Source organism: Pseudorasbora parva, chromosome 4 (assembly GCF_024679245.1).
Source record: "Pseudorasbora parva isolate DD20220531a chromosome 4, ASM2467924v1, whole genome shotgun sequence".
Classification (NCBI taxonomy): Eukaryota; Metazoa; Chordata; class Actinopteri; order Cypriniformes; family Gobionidae; genus Pseudorasbora; species Pseudorasbora parva.
This window is the reverse complement of record NC_090175.1, coordinates 31,272,670-31,293,919: the sequence shown is the minus strand read 5'-3', so window position 1 is coordinate 31,293,919 and position 21,250 is coordinate 31,272,670.

The window sequence follows — 21,250 nt, the reverse complement described above, 5'->3', positions numbered from 1 at the left end:
GGCTGTACAACTTGACAAGCTTTTCTCTTAGCCATCACCTCTCTGAGGAGAGTGGGGGACCTTCAGGCATTGGCAGTCACAGCCAATTGCTTGTAGTTTGCCCCAGGCGGAGTGAAAGCTATCTTGCGGCCGATCCCGGGATACATTCCCAAGGTACCGTCTAATGCGGTACGGTCGGTAGTTCTCCAGGCTTTTCATCCCCTGCCTCATGTGATGGCAGATGAGGGTAGGCTTCACCTCCTCTGCCCGGTGCGGGCATTGAGGATTTATTTGGAGAGGTCTGCCCAGTGGAGGAAGTCAGATCAGTTGTTAGTGTGCTTTGGTCCACCTAGAAAAGGGCTGCCTGCGGCAAAACAGACGATTAGTAACTGGATTGTCCAGGCAATAGCCACGGCCTATCAGGTGCGCAACTTGCCTTCACCGATAGCCGTGAGGGCTCATTCTACCAGGGGCATGGCCTCCGCGGTAGCCCTCCTTTCCGGAGCTTCTTTGCAAGAGATTTGCGAGGCGGCTGGGTTGGCCACACCGCATACTTTTGTGAGATATTATAGTCTGCACCTCCCGGCGACGCCAGGCGCTAGGGTGCTTGCCCCCTGATTATGCACTCCGGTTCATATCATGGGGCCCAAGATAGGCGAGGACTAGTGGGTACTCGTTCCCCGATGTGTCATCTACGATGACGCAGTGCGAGTTCCCTCGATAAAGGGAACGTCTCGGGTTATGAATATAACCCATGTTCCCTGAGAGGGAACGAGACACTGCGTCTCGTAGCCCCGCCTATCTACAGAGCGTCCCGCGTCATAGCAGTAAGCTGCGTTTGTTTGTGCCGGCGTCCCTTTATACCTTCGGGTATGCCGTCACTCGTTACGTCATCACGCAACACCAATCAAGATTGGACTTTTTTACAGCAGCGTCACGCCGAGGGCGTTCCCCGATGTGTCATCTACGATGACGCAGTGTCTCGTTCCCTCTCAGGGAACATGGGTTATATTCATAACCCGAGACGTTTTTGGTTCACCCACAACAGATGGAGGAGGGTGTGGGCCCTGGTGTTGTGACCGAAGAAATCTCACAGGAGGAGGGGGAGCTGGGCCCACAGGGTTTGGTGGTTGTGGGGCTCGACGATTTTTGGTCGATATTTGGGGGCTCATAGCGATCGAGTGTGAAAGTCTGATTCCAGCATGAACCAAATCCTCCATTTTCTCTGAGAAGCTCCGATGCAGGGATACTGGAGAGAGGAATGACATGTCCGGTGAGAGGGGCTGTAGCTCTGGTGTTATCGGAAGCTGAAATATGTTGTCCTGGCTTCCCTGTCCATTTTCCAGAAAATCATCCTTGGGTGCTGAATCTTGGAGCAGTTCTAATCATTCACAGTCTGTCTGTGGTGAGCTCTGTGGGGAGGCCTCAGCTGGGAGCGTGTCCGTGGGCAATTGTAGTTTTGGTGGCGTGGTCTTATCATTGTCCTTGTGGGATGTGTCAGCCACATATCCATTCAGCTGCTGAAAAGAAGTCCTGTGGTCGTCCATACTCTGTATCAGGTTGAGTGGGTTAAAACACACAGCTGAAGGATGATGAAGGGAAAAATAAATATTGTCCTTTAACACTCTTGCACCAAGTTTGTTTGGGTGGTGGCCATTTGATGTAAACAATTGTCTCTGACTCCAGAAGAGATTAAAGTTGTCGATGAAATTCACTCCCTTCATCATGCAGGTTTTTTGCAGCCAAGTATTAAGCCCAAGCAACCGTGAGAATGTATTTGTTCCTCTTGCTGGCAGTGGTCCACTGATGAACGGCTGAACTTTCAGTTTGCTAAGTGTTTCAAAAAGTTGAAAATCCCTTTTAATGAGTTCTGACTGCTCTCTCTGAATATCATTCTTCCCCACATGAATGATTAGTTGATATGCGGTCTTATGTTTCATCAGAATGTTCTCAATTTCCCTCTTTACATCAGAAATGGTTGCTTGTGGAAGGCAGCATGTAGTTGTAACTCTGCTGCTAATGTTTCTGACTGTAGAGTCACCCACTATCAGAGTCCTTGGCCCGGCTGTGCTCTGAGCTGAGGGCCGCTGTCTGCTCGACCTTGAGCGCCTGTTAGCATTAGTGTTAGCTGTGGGCTGATGCAATCTGTGTTCGATCACATTCATCATGTTTTGGGATTCATCACCCTCATTCATTAATACTTCAAATCTGTTTTCAAGATGTATCGATGGTGGTCGGAAACTAGTGTTTGCAATCCCTGTGTCTGGGGTAGAGCATGCAACGGCAGCAATATATGAAGCTTGTGACAATCTGACGTCTCGAGTGCGTTTGGGTCTTGCCCCCTGTTTGTGCCATCGATTAATGTGTTGATCAGTTACTTTTTTCTCTATCTGTTGAGTAGCACTAAATTTATGGGACTCACCAGCTGTGTGCAGAGGACGTTCGTGATGAAGCTCAGCTGTGTGATTCGTCCGGTTCGGTAGTTCCGCAAATAACTTTGTTTCAAGAACTGCAATCCGTTGTGAAAGTCTGTGGCAGTTTGTGCAGCAAGTAGATTCTTGAACTAAAAGAGGCATTTTCTTATCCTTTCGATAGTAGGCAGCTGTGTTTTCCCTTCCGGAATGTAAGCTGATGGCAGGGAGAGGCGGTCGGATGAAATGTTCGCTTTTTTGTAGTAATCCAGTCTCCAGATTTTCAAGATTTATCTTTAAAGCCAAGCTTTGTTGTTTGAGCACTGTGATTGATTTGCTGAAGTTGAAGTTATGAGATAAAATATAGAAGCGATAGAGCAAAGCGTGCAGCGCAGTAAGCAAGAGCGTCCAAACAGTAGCGAAGCAGGAAGCAGAAAAAAACGGTATATATATATCAGCTTGAATCAGTCAGCCCATTCTCCTCTAGCATCAACAATGGTAAATGGACTGCAATTTTATAGCGCTTTTAACAGACCCTATGGCCATCCAAACCGCTTAACATTTTTGCCTCACATTCACCCATTCATACACCGACGGTGATGTCAGCCATGTAAGGCACCATCCAGCTCATCGGGATCAGCTGCGGTTAGGTGTCTTGCTCAAGGATACCTCGATACTTGGTCAGGTGGAACCGGGGATCGAACCACCAACCTTTCGGTTTGTAGACAACCTACATGAACCACTGAGCCACTGCCGCCCCTCAACAAGACATTTTCGCCCTAAGGACTGCCGCATACGGGATGTTTTACCCTTTTCACACCATTCTTTGTACACCCTAGAAATGGTTGTGTTTGAAAATCCCAGTAACTGAGCAGATTGTGAAATACTCAGACCGGCCCGTCTGACACCAACAGCCATGCCACGCTCAAAATTGTTTAAATCACCTTTCTTTCCCATTCTGACATTCAGTTTGGAGTTCAGGACCAGGACCACACCCCTAAATGCAATGAAGCAACTGCCATTTGATTGGTTGATTAGATAATGGCATTAATGAGAAATTGAACAGTTGTTCCTAATGATCCTTTAGGTGAGTGTGTGTGTGTGTGTGTTTTTATATATATATATATATATATATATATATATATATATATATATATATATATATAGGAGTTACACTTTTAGGTGTAGGAGTTACACTCTTACAGGTCCTTCTCAAAAAATTAGCTTATTGTGATAAAGTTCATTATTTTCCATAATGTACTGATAAAAAATAAACTTTCATATATGTTAGATTCATTGCACATCAACTGAAATATTTCTGGTCTTTTATTGTTTTAATACTGATGATTTTGGCATACAGCTCATGAAAACCCAAAATTCCCATCTCAAAGAATTAGCATATTTCAGCCGACCAATAAAATAAAAGTGTTTTTAATACAAAAAAGTCAACCTTCAAATAAGTATGTTCAGTTATGCACTCAATACTTGGTTGGGAATCCTTTTGCAGAAATGACTGCTTCAATGCGGCGTGGCATGGAGGCAATCAGCCTGTGGCACTGCTGAGGTGTTATGGAGGCCCAGGATGCTTCGATAGCGGCCTTAAGCTCATCCAGAGTGTTGGGTCTTGCGTCTCATAAACTTTCTCTTCACAATATCCCACAGATTCTCTATGGGGATCAGGTCAGGAGAGTTGGCAGGCCAATTGAGCACAGTAATACCATGGTCAGTAAACCATTTACCAGTGGTTTTGGCACTGTGAGCAGGTGGCAGGTCGTGCTGAAAAACCAAATCTTCATCTCCATAAAGTTTTTTAGAAGATGGAAGCATGAAGTGCTTCAAAATCTCCTGATAGCTAGCTGCATTGACCCTGCCCTTGATAAAACACAGTGGACCAACACCAGCAGCTGACATGGCACCCCAGACCATCATTGACTGTGGGTACTTGACACTGGACTTTAGGCATTTAGGCACATTTCCTTCTCCCCAGTCTTCCTCCAGACTCTGGCACCTTGATTTCCAAATGACATGCAAAATTTGCTTTCATCCAAAAAAAGTACTTTGGACCACTGAGCAACAGTCCAGTGCTGCTTCTCTGTAGCCCAAAAGTGGCTTGACCTGGGGAATGCGGCACCTGTAGCCCATTTCCTGCACACGCCTGTGCACGGTGGCTCTGGATTTTTCTACACCAGACTCAGTCCACTGCTTCCGCAGGTCCCCCAAGGTCTGGAATCGGTCCTTCTCCACAATCTTGCTCAGGGACCGGTCACCTATTCTCGTTGTGCAGCATTTTTTGCCACACTTTTTCCTTCCCACAGACTTCCCACTGAGGTGCCTTGATGCAGCACTCTGGGAACAGCCTATTCGTTCAGAAATGTCTTTCTGTGTCTTACACTCTCGCTTTGAGGGTGTCAATGATGGCCTTCTGGACAGCAGTCAGGCCGGCAGTCTTACCCATGATTGCGTTTTTGAGTAATGAACCAGGCTGGGAGTTTTTAAAAGCCTCAGAAATCTTATGCAGGTGTTTAGAGTTAATTAGTTTATTCAGATGATTAGGTTAATAGCTCGTTTAGAGAACCTTTTCATGATATGCTAATTTTTTGAGATAGGAATTTTTGGTTTTCATGAGCTGTATGCCAAAATCATCAGTATTAAAACAATAAAAGACCTGAAATATTTCAGTTGGTGTGCAATGAATCTAAAATATATGAAAGTTTAATTTTTATCATTACATAATGGAAAATAATGAACTTTATCACAATATGCTATTTTTTTAGAAGGACCTTTTTTTATGCCTTGGTTGCTGGAAAGGTCGCCACTTTGTAATACAGTCCTCTTTATTGTCTTTTTAGAAGAACACTATCCTTCTGTTACACACATTTCACTGATAAGTATTTGGGGGTAATTGAGAACTAGGGCAGTCTCACAAAAGCCTTTAGCCTATTGAGTTTAACAACTGATACCACAGACATGATAACCTTTTGTGTGTTTATAGTTTCTTTAGTGTCTCTGCTATATAAATACATGATGTGGATATAATTTACAAATTCTTATCTAAATGGTTATGGAATCTCATGCATTATCAACTTTGTGCATTTCTCATGTCTGGTAAAAATTACTCTTTCTGCAATGAAAGGTGAACAGTATCAGTTCACAGAGGCATTTTGGCAAAAACACTCCTCCTGGAAACATCTGACCTAAGTGACTTAATGAACGATAATATTAGATAATTCATTCACTGAAATAAATACAAAACTGAACTAACTACAACTAAATTCAGGTCGCAACATCAATCAACAACTAAAAAGACACAACACTCTAAGGAACACACTTGCTTGACTATTGACCAGTGCAATTCAGGGACAAAAGATACCTGAATCCAAATCATTCGTGTGTGGTCACTTGGGCCCTATCATATTCATTCCCATTAAAGATTTATGAGAGCTCAGGTTACTAACCTACTAAAGCTCTTGCATAGCATTAGTGACCAGAAATTTGAAATATATATTTTTTTAATTATATAATTCAAAACAAACCTAGGACTAGTTGCTGTAAATTAAACAATAGCTTTAAAAAAAATAAAAATACAAAAAAATAAAAATAAAAATACAATATATGCTATGAAATGCCATGCTAGAAAAACCCTTTGAGTGATTACTATATATGTCTATCTATCTATCTATCTATCTATCTATCTATCTATCTATCTATCTATCTATCTATCTATCTATCTATCTATCTATCTATCTATCTATATATATATATATATATATATTAATAAACAGGCTAAATAGTTCTAGAAATAAACTCAATTTGTTTTTTTACGAGAGTATCCTTAAATGTTTATTCATTATTATTATTTTAAATGAGAGACACAGAAAGAAAGAGGGATCCTACCCGAGTACAGGTGTCTTCTGTTCTGTGTTTACACAAAGAGCCCCTCCTTCATGCACTCTCCACCCACATTTCAACAAAGATTTCTCATCATGTGTTCTTGAGTTTCCTTCGAGAAGGGGATACTTTCTTTTAAAAAAGGATGAAAAAAGTGTGAATATTAGTTTTTCTCAATTGCTAAAACACTAAAACCCATTGACTGATCAAAGTTCACAGCCTGAACTCATTTAGCTAATTGTGCAGTCTGTTACCAATACCTTAAAACAAAACTCTAAACACTTTCTCATTCTCAAAACACATTCTGCACTCTAATGCATGTCACCCATACTGATAAACACAAGTGGCAACAATCAAATACAAATAGAGAACAAATTTCATTGATTGAACACAACCACTCAAAACTGATTTAACCTGTTTTAAATGATACACAACCAGTATGAGTACAGTGTATTGTAGGCTGTATACTGTACAATGAACAAATTGTATTGGCCTGAACATAGTGCTTTCCATTTGTTAACAGTACTGACTGGTCAAAATATTTTGTTTGGTTGCAGGTTCATATCAACAAAAAACAAGAATTACAGTATCACATAGACAAAGGAAAAGTTTGTGAGATGCAGTGTAAAGTACTGTAAAAATAAGCCCGATCTAATGGAAATGCATATCTATAGCACAAATTGTATTTATCGTGCGATTTATATGCCAAAATTAGTTTTTATATGCATATGTTACGCAGTTTTCGTGTGCATATGATACACACTTTGTAACGTGTTTTGTGCACACACTCCACACAACTAAACCTACCCAATGGGGTGACAATGCAAATCATATGCACGTGGCTTATAAATTGCATGTCATGAAATTTATAAGCCACATGCATATGATTTGCATTGTCATGAAACTTAAAACATGAGACTCCTTGAACTGTCACATTATCATGGTGTTTGAGTATCTGAATGATCCTAGGAGCTATGTTGTACGGGGCTATATGCCCCTGGTATGGCCTCCCAAGGCAAACAGGTCCTTGGTGACGGGTCAGACTAAGAGCAGTTCACAAGTCCCCTATGAACAACTTTAAATCAAGGACCGAGACGTCGCCCGGCATTGTGCAGCTGGGGTTCCACCCTGGAGCCAGGGCCGGGGGTTGGGGCACGTATGCGAGCGCCTGGTGGCCGGGCCTTCCCACATGGGGCCCGGCCGGGCTCAGCCCAAAAGAGCGACGTGGGGGCCGCAATCCCATGGGCCCACCATCTGCAGGAGGGATCATAAGGGGCCGGTGCATAGTGGATCGGGCGACAGTCGAAGGGGAGGCCCCCGACGACCTGATCTCTGGACACGGAAACTGGCTTTAGGGACGTGGAATGTCACCTCGTTGGCGGGGAAGGAGCCTGAACTTGTGCGGGAGGTCAAGAGACACCGACTAGAAATAGTCTGACTCACTTCCACGCACAGCTTGGGCTCTGGAACCACGAGAGAGAGGCTGGACTCTCTACCACTCTGGAGCTGCTGATGGTGAAAGGCGGCGGGCTGGAGTGGATTTGCTTATAGCCCCCAAGCTCAGCCACCATGTGCTGGAGTTCACCCCAGTGAACGAGAGGGTCGCATCCCTGTGCCTTCAAGTCAGGGATAGGTGTCTCACTGTCGTTTATGCCTACGGGCCGGACGGCAGAGCAGTGTACCCGGTCCTCTTGGGGTCTCTGGGAGGGGTGCTGGAAAGTGCTCCGACTGGAGACTCCATCGTTCTACTGGGGGATTTCAACGCCCAAGTGGGCAGTGACAGAGACACCTGGAGGGGCGTGATTGGGAGAAATAGCCCCCCTGATCTGGACCCGAGCGGTGTTCTGTTATTGGACTTCTGTGCTAACCATGGCTTATCCATAAAGAACACCATGTTCAAGCATAAGGGCGTCCATCAGTGCACATGGCACCAGGACACCCTAGGCCGAAGGTCGATAATCGACTTTGTGGTCATCTCATCTGACCTCTGGCCATATGCCTTGGACACTCGGGTGAAGAGAGGGGCGGAGCTGTCAACTGATCACTAACTGGTGGTGAGTTGGATCCGATGGCTAACCTGGCTAAAACTTGGGATTGATTATTCCTGGCTGATTGATTGTTCCCGATTGATTGCTCCTGTCTGTCTGTCTGCCTGCCTGCTGCTGCTGCCTGCCTCAGTGTTTGTAGCTCTGTATAGCTGTGTTTGAATTAGGGCTGGGCGATATGGCCAAAAAAAAAAATCCCTGATTTTTTGCCAAAAAATTCGATTTACGATTTTAATCGATTTTTTTTCTTTCTTTTTTTCCCTCCTACTTAAAATTAATCTGCATGACAAAGGAATTGTTCAAAACAAGTTTTAACTTTATTTTGTTTAGGTAAAATATGTGCGGCTTGGTAGAGTGCCTACCTGGGGTGCAAAACTTTCAGCATGTGAATAACCCAGACCATTCCACAGTATAAATGGGCACCATATTTTTTGCAATATATAGTATCCATAAAGGTTTATTACAGTTATTTTCAACTGCTTACACACAAAATTGTTACTTGTCACACAATTTTTAAAACCTGACACTTAAACACCAGAACCACACACTAAATCTGCAAAACCATACGCTATTTTTTGGCCTTGTACTCAGTTTTCAATTTCATTAAACACTTTTTGCAAAACACAACACAATTTTCTAGGCAACACACAAAAATCTGACAGGAAGTTTCTTGATTTCCTTTTATAAACACAACCAATCAAAATGCCACACTAATTCATCAGTGCCTCACACTAACTCCTCACATGTGCAAACACTTGTTGCTTTACTTAACAACAACCAATCATAACTTTAGTAGTGGCCTATAAATAGGCCAAAGGTCAAGTAATAGCTTTGGGACAATGGATGCAAACAATGCAGACAGAGTAAGAGAAGTTGTGGAGACACTGATGCTGCCTCCATCCAAGGTTGGAGACGCCATACAAGAAGGTTCTCTCCACGGTGTCTGGCAAGAGGGAATATAGCATGTGACGTGGATGAAGTATTGTGGCCGGACCCAGCCCGGAGGAGAGATGGAGCCTAGATACACCCAACCATCTCCACATGCAAGCACACACATTATGTTTGGTTTTACACTACATGCTACAACACTACATATTTTTGATGGGTGTATTTTTTTTTTTTTTTTTCAAACTGTGTACACTAATACTATATTTACAACCACAAAAAAAAAAAAAAAAAACATAAATAAAAAGTTTGGTTTCAATTTTGCTTTTGTTTTTACTTTATATATTCAACAGCTCTCTCCCAATTACATTCATTCATGTACATGTGAGCTTTTACAGTTTTTCTCGATTGCTTAAACACTATAACCAGGCTTTTGAACTAAAATTTCAAAACCATAATGCCATTTATCAAAAAGCACACCCATTTCACTAAACTATAAACACTATTCCCTGTTTTGACACATGAGTCAGATTTGTTGAACTGTCACTGCAAAACTATACACACAAATCCCTTAATTTCTCATTGCCTAGACCATCTGGTCATTTAGAAAGCACTAGCATTCAATATTGTTCACTCAAGTCAGCATAGTTTCAGCTCAATTAGCACACAATTACCCAGGTGAAAACACTAAGAGTCAAAATTGAACACACATCAATCAGAACTTTCAAGATACATAAAAGTGCCAGAGTCAGTTCATTTGAGATTTGGAACAATGGATCCTCAAAGAAATGAAGGAAGAGGTCGAGGAGGGAGAGGAAGAGGACGCCCTAACGAAACAAAAATATATTGCAGTATATTGGAAAATATCATGTAATACATTAGGCAATATATTCACATATATGGGATTTACAGTTTTTCTCAATTGCTAAAACACTATTTCTGAAACCTTACTCCATTTTCTGAAACCATTAAACACAAAACCTCCTCTTCAAGCACTATTCACAAAACCTCTGACTTCTCTTGCAAAATGAAACTTTCGCCTCAAAACAGTTTTACCTGTGTTCAAAATCAAACACTGCTCTCAAATCATAAACAAAGTGATCAAAATGATAAACACTATCAAGCAATCAGTAAACAATACAGCAAAAAATAGAAAACACATTGTTCAAAACAGTTCTCAGGCAGAAGTAAAATTTTAATCTTAAAACAAATTTCATATTTTTCTGTCATTGTCTTGTGATGAATGAGAACATGTTTCATCATAGTAGCTCAAAATTGATCAGAAATTATTACTTTTCTGCTTTGCTTTGCAATTTTTTGTTCTTCCTCTTGCTTGTAGCCCTATTTTTACCAACTCATTCTCATGAAATGCATATACATCACAAATTGTATTTATTGTGTGATTTATACGGCACAATTATTTTTTATGTGCATATGATTTGCATTGTCACCCCATTGGGTAGGTTGAGTTGTTTGGAGTACGTGCACATAACACAATATAAAGTACATATCATATGCACACGAAAACTGCGTAACATATGCTCATAAAAACTCATTTTGGCATATAAATCGCACGATAAATACAATTTGTGCTATAGATATGCATTTTCATTAGATTAGGCTGATTTTTACAGTACTGCACTCTGCATCTCACAAGCTCGTTCTTTGTTGATATGAACCTGCAACCAGTCAAAATCTATTGAGCAGTCAGTACTGTAAACAAATGGAAAGCAACATGTTCAGGGCAATAAGATTTGTTAATTGTACAGTATACAGCCTACAATGCACTGTACTTATATTGGTTGTCTCATCATTTGAAACAGGTTAAATCAGTTTTGAGTGGTTGTGTTCAATCAATGACATTGTGTTCTCTATTTGTATTTGATTGTTGCCACTTGTGTTAACCCGTATGAATGGCATGTGCATTAGAGAGCAGTATGTGTCTTGACAATGAGAATGTGTTTAGAGATTTGCTGAAAAGCCTAAGTGAGATCTGCAAATTGTGTTTTATGATGTGAAATGGTTTAAGGTATTGACAACAGACTGCACAATTAGCTAAATGAGTTCAGGCAACTGAGAAATGTGTTCAACCGATGGGTTTTAGTGTTTTAGCAATTGAGAAAAACTGTAATATTTATATTCTCCAATATATTACAATATATGAAAGCGGCAATCATTTGTATATTTTGCTATATATTACAGGACTATATAATATATTGTATTATACCATCAATATATTATTCCATGTATTTACAATATATTATAATATATTTCAAAATAATATATTGGTAAATATATTTTCCTTTCGCAAGGGCGTGGGTGGTGAAGGAGGAGGAAGAGGACATGGTGAAGGAGGAGGGAGAGGAAGAGGATGTGGAGGAGGAGGAGGAGGAGGAGGAGGAGGAGGAGGAGGAGGAGGAGGAGGAGGAGGAGGAGGTAGACAAGCAGTCTCGGATGAAATTAGAGCCAGTTTAGTTGATCATACGAGAGAAGTGCCAATCATATGCATATTCATTTTATCATAAGTGTGGGGACATGCACTGGTCTTGGTCTTGACTCCGTCTCGGCCTGTCTTGGTCTTGGTCTTGACTCGGTCTCGGCCCTTCAAAGTCTTGGTCTTGACTCGGTCTTGGCCCTTCAAAGTCTTGGTCTTGTCTTGGTCTCGGCCCTTCAAAGTCTTGGTCTTGACTCGGTCTCTGCCCTTCAAAGTCTTGGTCTTGTCTTGGTCTCGGCCCTTCAAAGTCTTGGATTTGTCTTGGTCTCGGTTTAGGTGGTCTTGACTACAACACTAGTGGAAAGTGTATGATCGAGAATCTTGATGCTTGTTCACCTCGTCCAGGCCATGTGTCAGTAGATGCGTGCCAGGGGTGGATCAGGCATGCAAGAGGATTTTACCCCCGCTGCCAGGCTAGGGCTAATATAGCCTGTGATGTGGATGAGATTCTCTGGCCTGACCCAGACCAAAGATGGGAGGCTGAGGCGGAATACATTTTTTTGTTTTTGTTTTTTTTGTACTGTGTAGTATGAATGAATGAATAAAAATGTGCCAATGTATCCATTGGTTGTGTCTTTTGTTCATCATGTGAAAAGGTTTGTGAGGAGGGGAACCACAAGTAACATAACTTACCAGTTATGGAAATTTTGTTTTGAATTTATTGCACCAGTGTGTTAGACTATGTTGTAGTGTGTGTGATTTTGAGGGCTTGTGTGTCTTGTCTGAGGGCAAAGTTTGGTTTTTCAGCAAGAGTGAATGGTTTTGAGTGTAGAGCTTCATTTTGACCTGAAAATAGGTTGTTTGGGAAACTAGGTGAGACGTTATGGATTTGTGTTTATAGTTTTGAGAATATGAGGCATAGTTTCAAGAAATGTGTTTAAGCAATCGAGAAAAACTGTAAGTGTGGGGACATGCACTGGTCTTGGTCTTGACTCGGTCTCGGCCTGTCTTGACTCGGTCTCGGTCTCGGCCCTTCAAAGTCTTGGTCTTGTCTTGGTCTCGGCCCTTCAAAGTCTTGGTCTTGTCTTGGTCTCGGCCCTTCAAAGTCTTGGTCTTGTCTTGGTCTCGGTTTAGGTGGTCTTGACTACAACACTAGTGGAAAGTGTATGATCGAGAACCTTATATGCTTGTTCACCTCGTCCAAGCCATGTGTCAGCAGATGCGTGCCAGGGGTGGATCAGGCATGCAAGAGGATTTTACCGCCGCTGCCAGGCTAGGGCTAATATAGCCTGTGATGTGGATGAGATTCTCTGGCCTGACCCAGACCAAAGACGGGAGGCTGAGGTGGAATACATTTTTTTTTTTTTTTTTTGTACTGTGTAGTATGAATGAATGAATAAAAATGTGCCAATGTATCCATTGGTTGTGTCTTTTGTTCATCATGTGAAAAGGTTTGTGAGGAGGGGAACCACAAGTAACATAACTTACCAGTTTTGGAAATGTTGTTTTGAATTTATTGCACCAGTGTGTTAGACTAGGTTGTAGTGTGTGTGCTTTTGAGGGCTTGTGTGTCTTGTCTGAGGGCAAAGTTTGGTTTTTCAGCAAGAGTGAATGGTTTTGAGTGTAGAGCTTCATTTTGACCTGAAAATAGGTTGTTTGGGAAACTGGGTGAGAAGTTATGGATTTGTGTTTATAGTTTTGAGAATATGAGGCATAGTTTCAAGAAATGTGTTTAAGCAATCGAGAAAAACTGTAAAAGAGGAGCTTTAGGTTTTGAATAACAGTGTGTATATGACATAATCAAAAATATAACATTATGGTAAAGGTGTTTACAACGTAAGACAAATGTTTGCTTTTGAAATATGTTTGTGATATTTTGACTGTGTTGTTTCATTTTGAAAGAGATGTGAGGCATTTTGCATCTTGTGTGTGGAATTCTTGAATTTGTGTGTTAAGTTTTGAAAAAAAGAGGAAACCTCTGGAAAATGTGTGTAAGCAGTTGAAAAAAACTGTAATTGATATGCAGATCAAATTAACTTTTATTAACAACAGTAATGTGCAAAAAAGTATAGGGAAAATGTAAATATTATGCTATTTAATAATATGCTAATGATATTATTAAATATAGATTATCGTGGCAAGAACAAAATGGCATCATGGGAGCGAGAACTTTTTTCTCTGTTCTTGCGGGGTATGTTGCAGCCTTGAGTGGTCTAATTCATTCACAGTCAAGAAAAGTGCAAACACAGTCAATTCCAAAGGTTGATTGGATAGATGGCACACAAATATCACCCTTAAAATAATTTGTATATTTTGACACTTAAACACAATGGCCCTCATTTATCAAAGGTGCATACACCAAATTTCCAGCGTACACCTTGCGCACACCCAAACCCACGGTGACTTTGTTTGAATGCATTTTCATCCGCCGGGATGATAGAAATGACGTCATTACGTAAAGACGTAAAAGAAAACGGTGATCCAGTTTTTTTTTTATCCAGATCATTGAAACGAACTGTCCCGAAAGAACCGGTTCGATCTTGACCGTTACAAAACTTTAATTAATAATGTCACATAAATAATCTGCTTCAAATTAAATCAAAAATAAAATTAAAACATTGGAATATAAATGCAATGTGTGTGCAAATATTATAAAATCGTGAATATAAATAATTGGGAATATTTCATCAAAACAATGCACATTTAATTTAGCTAACTGTTATGTTGGTTTGGTCGTTTCCTTATAAAGGTCCAGAAATTTGTGTTTTTTCTTCTTCTTCTTTTTTTCTTTGACAAGTTTTTTGCCAGGTAGCTTTTTTTTAATGATATGATGTCATTACGTTGTCTTGACGCCAGCCAATCACTGCATTGCTGATCGTGGTTTCGAGTATCGATGCATCTGCCCTCTTCAGGGAACACAGACAGGAGCAGTGATCTCAGATAACTTAATCTAGATATTTTAATCCAATCCGCAAAATGGCTTGAAGAACCAAATTAGCCAGAGATCTGTTATGCCAGCAATTAACAAGTGTCCCTTGTGAGAGGATTTTTTTTCAAAGGCTGGAGATATTATATGTACTGAGCAGTACATAAAAAAAAAAAAACAGAAAGAAGAAGAAGTCAACTAAGTCCTTCAACAGCACAACAATTAATATGTTTGAATAAAAATGTTATGTAACAACTGTGACTCTATTTATTTTATTAATCCAAATTTTTCATGACAATCAATCAATCAATCAACTTAATTTATATAGCGCTTTTACAATCACGATTGTGTCAAAGCAGCTTCACAGTGTCAAACACGATAATATTGCGACAAGATTAGATTAGATTAGATTAGTGAAACACGACAAAAACGTGTTTCACAACGAGGAGGCTACAGGTTACAAAACCAAGGTTATTTCAGATCAATACATGAAAGTGACCACTAGATGGCATCATGGATACGGGTGTCAGGTGTTGTTTCAAAGCTTCTGCACATTTGCTTCAACTGTTTCAGTGCTTCACGAAGCCACGGTCTGCCCATCACTAGAACCCAAGTGCAGTCTTGTTATGAAATATTAACATAAAACAAAATCCAAACGTAAAACAAAGACTTGGCAAAAGCAAACAAAAGACACTCACCAACAACGGGTTACATTTACAATAGCAGACAAAGCAAAATTGTAACAAATGTTTCTTGCAAGAGCCAGTTATGTGCATTTTTATTTTTTATTTTAATTAAATGTCTTGAATAACACATCTAGACTGTATTATTTATAGTTCTGCAACATTGTAATCAGTGCTAAACAAACAGTAGTTATATTTGTATTACTTAGTTTATATTTATATCAGTTATCATCATGTAACAACAAACTGACACATTTTACTCTCCAAATAATTTCTAAATATAATAGAAATAATTCTGTTATGATTTTTGAGCATCATGATATCCAGATTCTGCAGTGGACTGTGCTTTTTTCTAGACATAATAGGCTTCAGGTTTAAACAGATTAAGCAGTGTCCTACACTAAATTACGTTCCTAATGGTAATTATAAATTGAAAAATTTGGTCTCCTTGTGTGATAAAGTCCTCTGCCCAATTACAATGCTAAGATGAACAAACATGACAGTCGATTCAGCTTGCATAAACCACAGTGAGCCTGCTATATATATCAAGCCAACCTATCAGAGCAGCAACTTACGCGTTTTTGTGGTCTTCACCCTTTTCCCCAGCACCCTTCCCTCCTTCACATCTGTCCATCATACTCACCATGCTTCTCCCTCCTTCCATCTTTATGCTCAGCCATCCTGTCTATGGGACGTTAGGGTCTTTTCTCTTGATGAGTTTGTTGCTGAAATATCAATCCAGTTGTAATATAAGTTTTACCTTAGCACCATTATTGAATATCATCTGTTATTTCTTTCACATGAGTAATTGTATGTATTATTTGCATGCCATGGCTAATTTCAAGTATTGTTTTCTAGAGAATTGTCTTGTTGGTACTGGTTTCAAATAATCTTATCCAAGCACCTGCACGGCAAACAATTTAATAAACATGTTTTATTGCCCTGTGTCTGTTTGACAATGAACAATGAGGTGAGAGGGATAATACATATTGCATAAAAATGCCAAGGGGGGTTTTACAGGACGAAGTGTCATAAAATATTGTAAAAGTGCTAATCAAAGGCTCTTGCTGTTTCTAAAAATATTTAGAATGTATTATCTGTATTATCTAGTAAGTGGTGAAAACTTTTATTGATATTTCTCCTTTCTGTAGACCACCAAAAAAGTTTTTCATGAGATTCAGATTAAATGCATCACCTCCACGTAAAATGTTCCATGCAAATTATTTCATTCAGCGTGCATAATATTATGGGAACAATCATAGAAACAAAACGGGTTGGAGCTACCAAGACAGGAACAGATGGCCCATAATTGCCTCATGGAAGAAGCCAGGGAGTCAATTTTTACTGTTCTCGAGGGAGTGGCAGATGCAAAAAGTGCAGGTGCATTTGTTTTGATCTGAGATGGCCTAAAGGAGCGATTTGAAAAACATGCATCATACACACATTAGTGCAGAATTTAACAAAGCACGATTGCTTCGTTTCATCAAGACCATGATAAGGCAGGGAGCTTTCATTAGGGGCCAACGAGGTAAACATGGGAAAGCTCGCTCATGACAGGCGCGTGAAACTGCAACAGATGCGGCACGAATTAAAGCCGCATCATTGTGCAGAAATAAATCAGGAGCGCATCAATAGGAAAAAAAAGCATGGCACATTTTCCCTTGTGTCATTACAATTTCACATTTGAAGAACTCATCCCTCAAATTTACTCTATGTAATGCGCAGCAAAACTTTAAAGTGTATAATTTTTTTTTTTTTTTTAAATCACTATATATGTGAATTGATAATAATGGCCTGTAACATTTATTTTATGTTCATGTTTTTTTTTCTCTTCATTTTTATGTTAAAAAAAAAACAAAAAAGATTTTTAAATATTTTTTTAAGACATAAAGAGAGCGAGAGAGAGAGAGAGAGAGAGAGAGAGAGAGAGAGAGAGAAAGAGAGAGAAAAATGAGAGAAAGAGAGAGAAAGAAGAGTTCTGAGATCTAAGCAGTGTCATAATTAAATGTAGCTTAAGATTAAATTTTTACCAGTCTCTTTTGATTGTTTATCACAAATGTCATCATAAGTGCTCCTAAAATACAACCTGCATCCTTTGTTCTGATCACTACCCCTTTATAATCTCAAACTTGAGCTGCCTGGCAATATCAAACAAATAAATTACATCCTGCCTCCTCTATAACTCGCTAATAAATAAAAAAAGAGGCTTCACTTTCCTCATACAGCTGTGACCCAGGGTTACCTAGCAACAGGTCATGCCCAGATAAAAAGCACAAGATAGTGATTCACCTATGAGGAGATGGAGAGACGGGGGTATCTTCACTCTCTGACCCTTGACAGATGGAAAACGCACTCAGAGGAAACGTTCCTTTGATTGACAGGGCAGTTCTGAGTGTTCCTGCATCACTTCTTCAAAATTGTATTAACACAGCAAGCAAAGTATGCTTGTGAGATATGTTTCATCCTCTCCTGCCCACTAGCCTAAAAATACTGATAAAAATTACAAAATGCTGATCTATTTCTCTGCTCCTTTTCCACCAAATGCAACAATTACCCCAACATTGACATTGAAAAGTCATGTGCACATCCCTCTAGATGCTTTATTGACAGATCGAAGAAAATAAACATTCAATCTGCATATTTAAAGCAGTCTGATCTTTCACAAAATGTCTATCCTCCCTTCAGTCCAAATAAAAACACAATAAACAAACAGTTCACCCCCCCACATTTAAAAAAAAAAAAAAAAAAAAAAAAAAAATTATATATATATATATATATATATATATATATATATATTTAAACTATAGACTCTCTAGACTTCTACAGTCTTAAGTCTCAGATATTATAAATAAGCTATCATAACAGTGTATTTTTATCTGTCGACATGATGCCTGTGAATTCTAGAGCTTGTGCAAGCATATCATATCGCTATGATAATATGGTTTCTCACTGCTGTCATTTTTGTTGTATGTTTATTTTGATATTGAGAGGAAAGCATGCTTTATATATTCAACTTAATGGCACTATCAGCAGCGTGGATGGTATCTAAATGTTTGTTAATACTATAATTCCAACTTCTTTTTTAAGCAAATAACTTGATTCTACATCCATTTAAGACCAACAAGCCTGAAGAAATAATAATGTCTTCCTTTTTTTGATGGATTGTAATATTCATCAACATTTAATGAAATTTTGCATCTCTTGTTTGTCATATTTCAATAGCTCTGCACTCAGTCACTGCCTCTGCTGCCCCATGCCCTGTTCCTCAGGGGAGTTGCACAGCTGTGTGAGTTTAGCTCACGGTTGAGGTGAGGCCACACACAGTTGGAAAAAGACATAGACTCATTTTACGCTTTAACACACAGCATTAAGGTTTTAAGATGCAGCTAGACCTACATTTCAGCTGCATTACTGACAATATAAAACAGCGTTACCCTTACGGAAAGAAAATATATTTCCCTATATGAATGATCAATATATTAAATTATATAACAAAATATACATGATTATTAGTGGTTGGCCGTTATCGGCGTTAACGTGCAGCATTAACGTGAGACTCTTATTAAAAAATAACGCCGTTAATCTATTCTCTAAGTTGGGTTGGGAGCTGGGTCTATACCAGCGTTTCCCAACCGGGGTGCCATCTGACGAGAGCAGGGGTGCTGTGCAAAAGGTGCACTTGCACCGCGGTTCATCTCACATCTGATGACGCATATTTAATATGGGTTTTAACTTGAAAATATTACTTTATGTATGTTTCTGTCGATGGCTTCTCAGTGATACATTACAACAGTGATAATAAAAGAAAAACGTAGGCAAAACGGCCTCTTTGTAAATTGTTCAATGCATGCGAGTGCTGCCGTAGGCCTATGTCCGAATATGACTAGTCATTTTCACTGTCATCACCCGGGTATATTCGCCAGAAGATGCGAATGAGAACTCACACGCACTGTGAGAAGATTTGTCTCTGTGCACTCGTCCCAAAACGTGCAAACGTCTCACAGCGCGCAAATATTGTTATCTTTCCAAGTCTTGCGCTTGAACGGACCCGCCCTGATGATTTCATTGGTCCGAACAGTTATTGTTCGGTCCTCTATGGAGTGAGGCCAGACCAAACTGCCTGGCCTAAAAATTTTGTGGGTGGGGCTAAGTTCGGCTGGCATCCAGGCTACACTGTAAAAAAATACCCATCAAATTTACGGTAAAATAACGCTTCACTGTAAAACTTCACTGTAAAAAATATGGCAGTTTTTTTTTTAGGTTTTACAGGACAGCAGCATGTAATCTAAAGGTTTATAATGTGGTAATTACGGTAACGTATCACGTAGGGTATTCTGGGAATGTCAGTTTACGGTTTTTCACTGTAAATTACACAACGACCTGTTCTTTTCACTTCGAAAAACTATACATTTAACAGTATTTTACTGTAAAATAAAATCATATGTATAAACCTTTAAATTATGCAGTTTAGAACTGTAAAATAAATGGTTTTTAACCATAATTATTACATTATAAACCTTTAAATTATATGCTGCTGTCCTGTAAAACCTAAAACGTTACTGCTGTATTTTTTATGGTGAAGTTCTGGCAACCACACCGTTTTTTTACCGTCAAATTTATGGGGATCTTTTTTACAGTGTACACCGTAAAAAACTATCACAAAAACTGTTATTTTTACAGGAAAACGCTGGCAGCTGTGGTTACCAGAGAATTATGAACCTATGCGCACTATGAAATTCAAAATTAGGTGGACAAGTACAAGTCTGTGGTTAGAGAAGGCACAGTTTTTTTATTATTTTTTTTTTACTAAAAATAAAATGAAAACCAATAAGTATTATATTAAAATGTAAAGACTAAAAGAAAAAAAAGAAACATTTATGTATGTAAATTGCATATACAATTTCAATGCATTTGGATTATATTTACATAGGCCAATTAATAAACTGAATGTGATAGATATATGCCAGTTATACATAAATGAAACAGTTAGCAATTATGTAAACTTACACAGAAAAACACCCATGTCAAATGAATACTACCTAGTGTTCATGTGTGTGCTCATTACTGAGTTAAAGTACCATTGAAGCAGTGTTGATGTCAATTAGATAATTAAGTGATGATTGAGTATTAATGATAAACACCAGATGATAATGAACAGAATCCATGAAGGAAAGAGAAACATAAGAACTACAAATGACTTCAGCCACAGCTTTAGATGAAATCAACTGAAGATAAAAGAAGACATTAAATATCTGAAGATCTTATCAGATGATTTAACAACTCCACAAGAAGCATTACCGCTTTATGCATTACTAACCAGACTGACTTTATTTTTGTAATTTCTGTTTTAATTAAAATAATAGTTTTCTGGCTGCTTTACCTGTGTTTATAAAGCAATTTTGTTATGGCATGGAAAGCCAAGAAAAAAAAAACATGGCCAGGTGATTTGGCTATTTGATAATGATTTTATAATCATCATGTAGATCAGATTCTAATGCTCTGCTTATAGAGGTAATGTGTTAATTGTGTAGTATGTGTAATAAAAGCCACGTGGTTTACATTATAAAATCAAGGATAGTAGTTTCAATAAAACATCAACATCTACAGAAATTAAGTCAGTCTGGTTAGTAATGTGTAAAGCTGGTAATGCTGTTTGTGTATGGGGGTAATATTGTTGCATTATTCCAAACAAATATATTATTATCAACAAATAAATGTAAAGCGATTCACAAAAAATAAATAATTGCACAAATCAATGGAATGAGATCCACAAATATATGCGGGAGTTTCACAAAAGTAAATTAGATTCACAAATAAATACAATGATATTTGTAAATTACAAAAAAATCCACACATGCCAAAAACACACAACTCTGCCATGCATACGTTGCATTCATTTGTGAATCGCTTCCTGTGCATTTGTTGATGGCTTCCTCTGCATTTGTGGATCTCGTCTTGCGCATTTGTGGATCGCAGAACAGCACGTGGATTTTGAAACA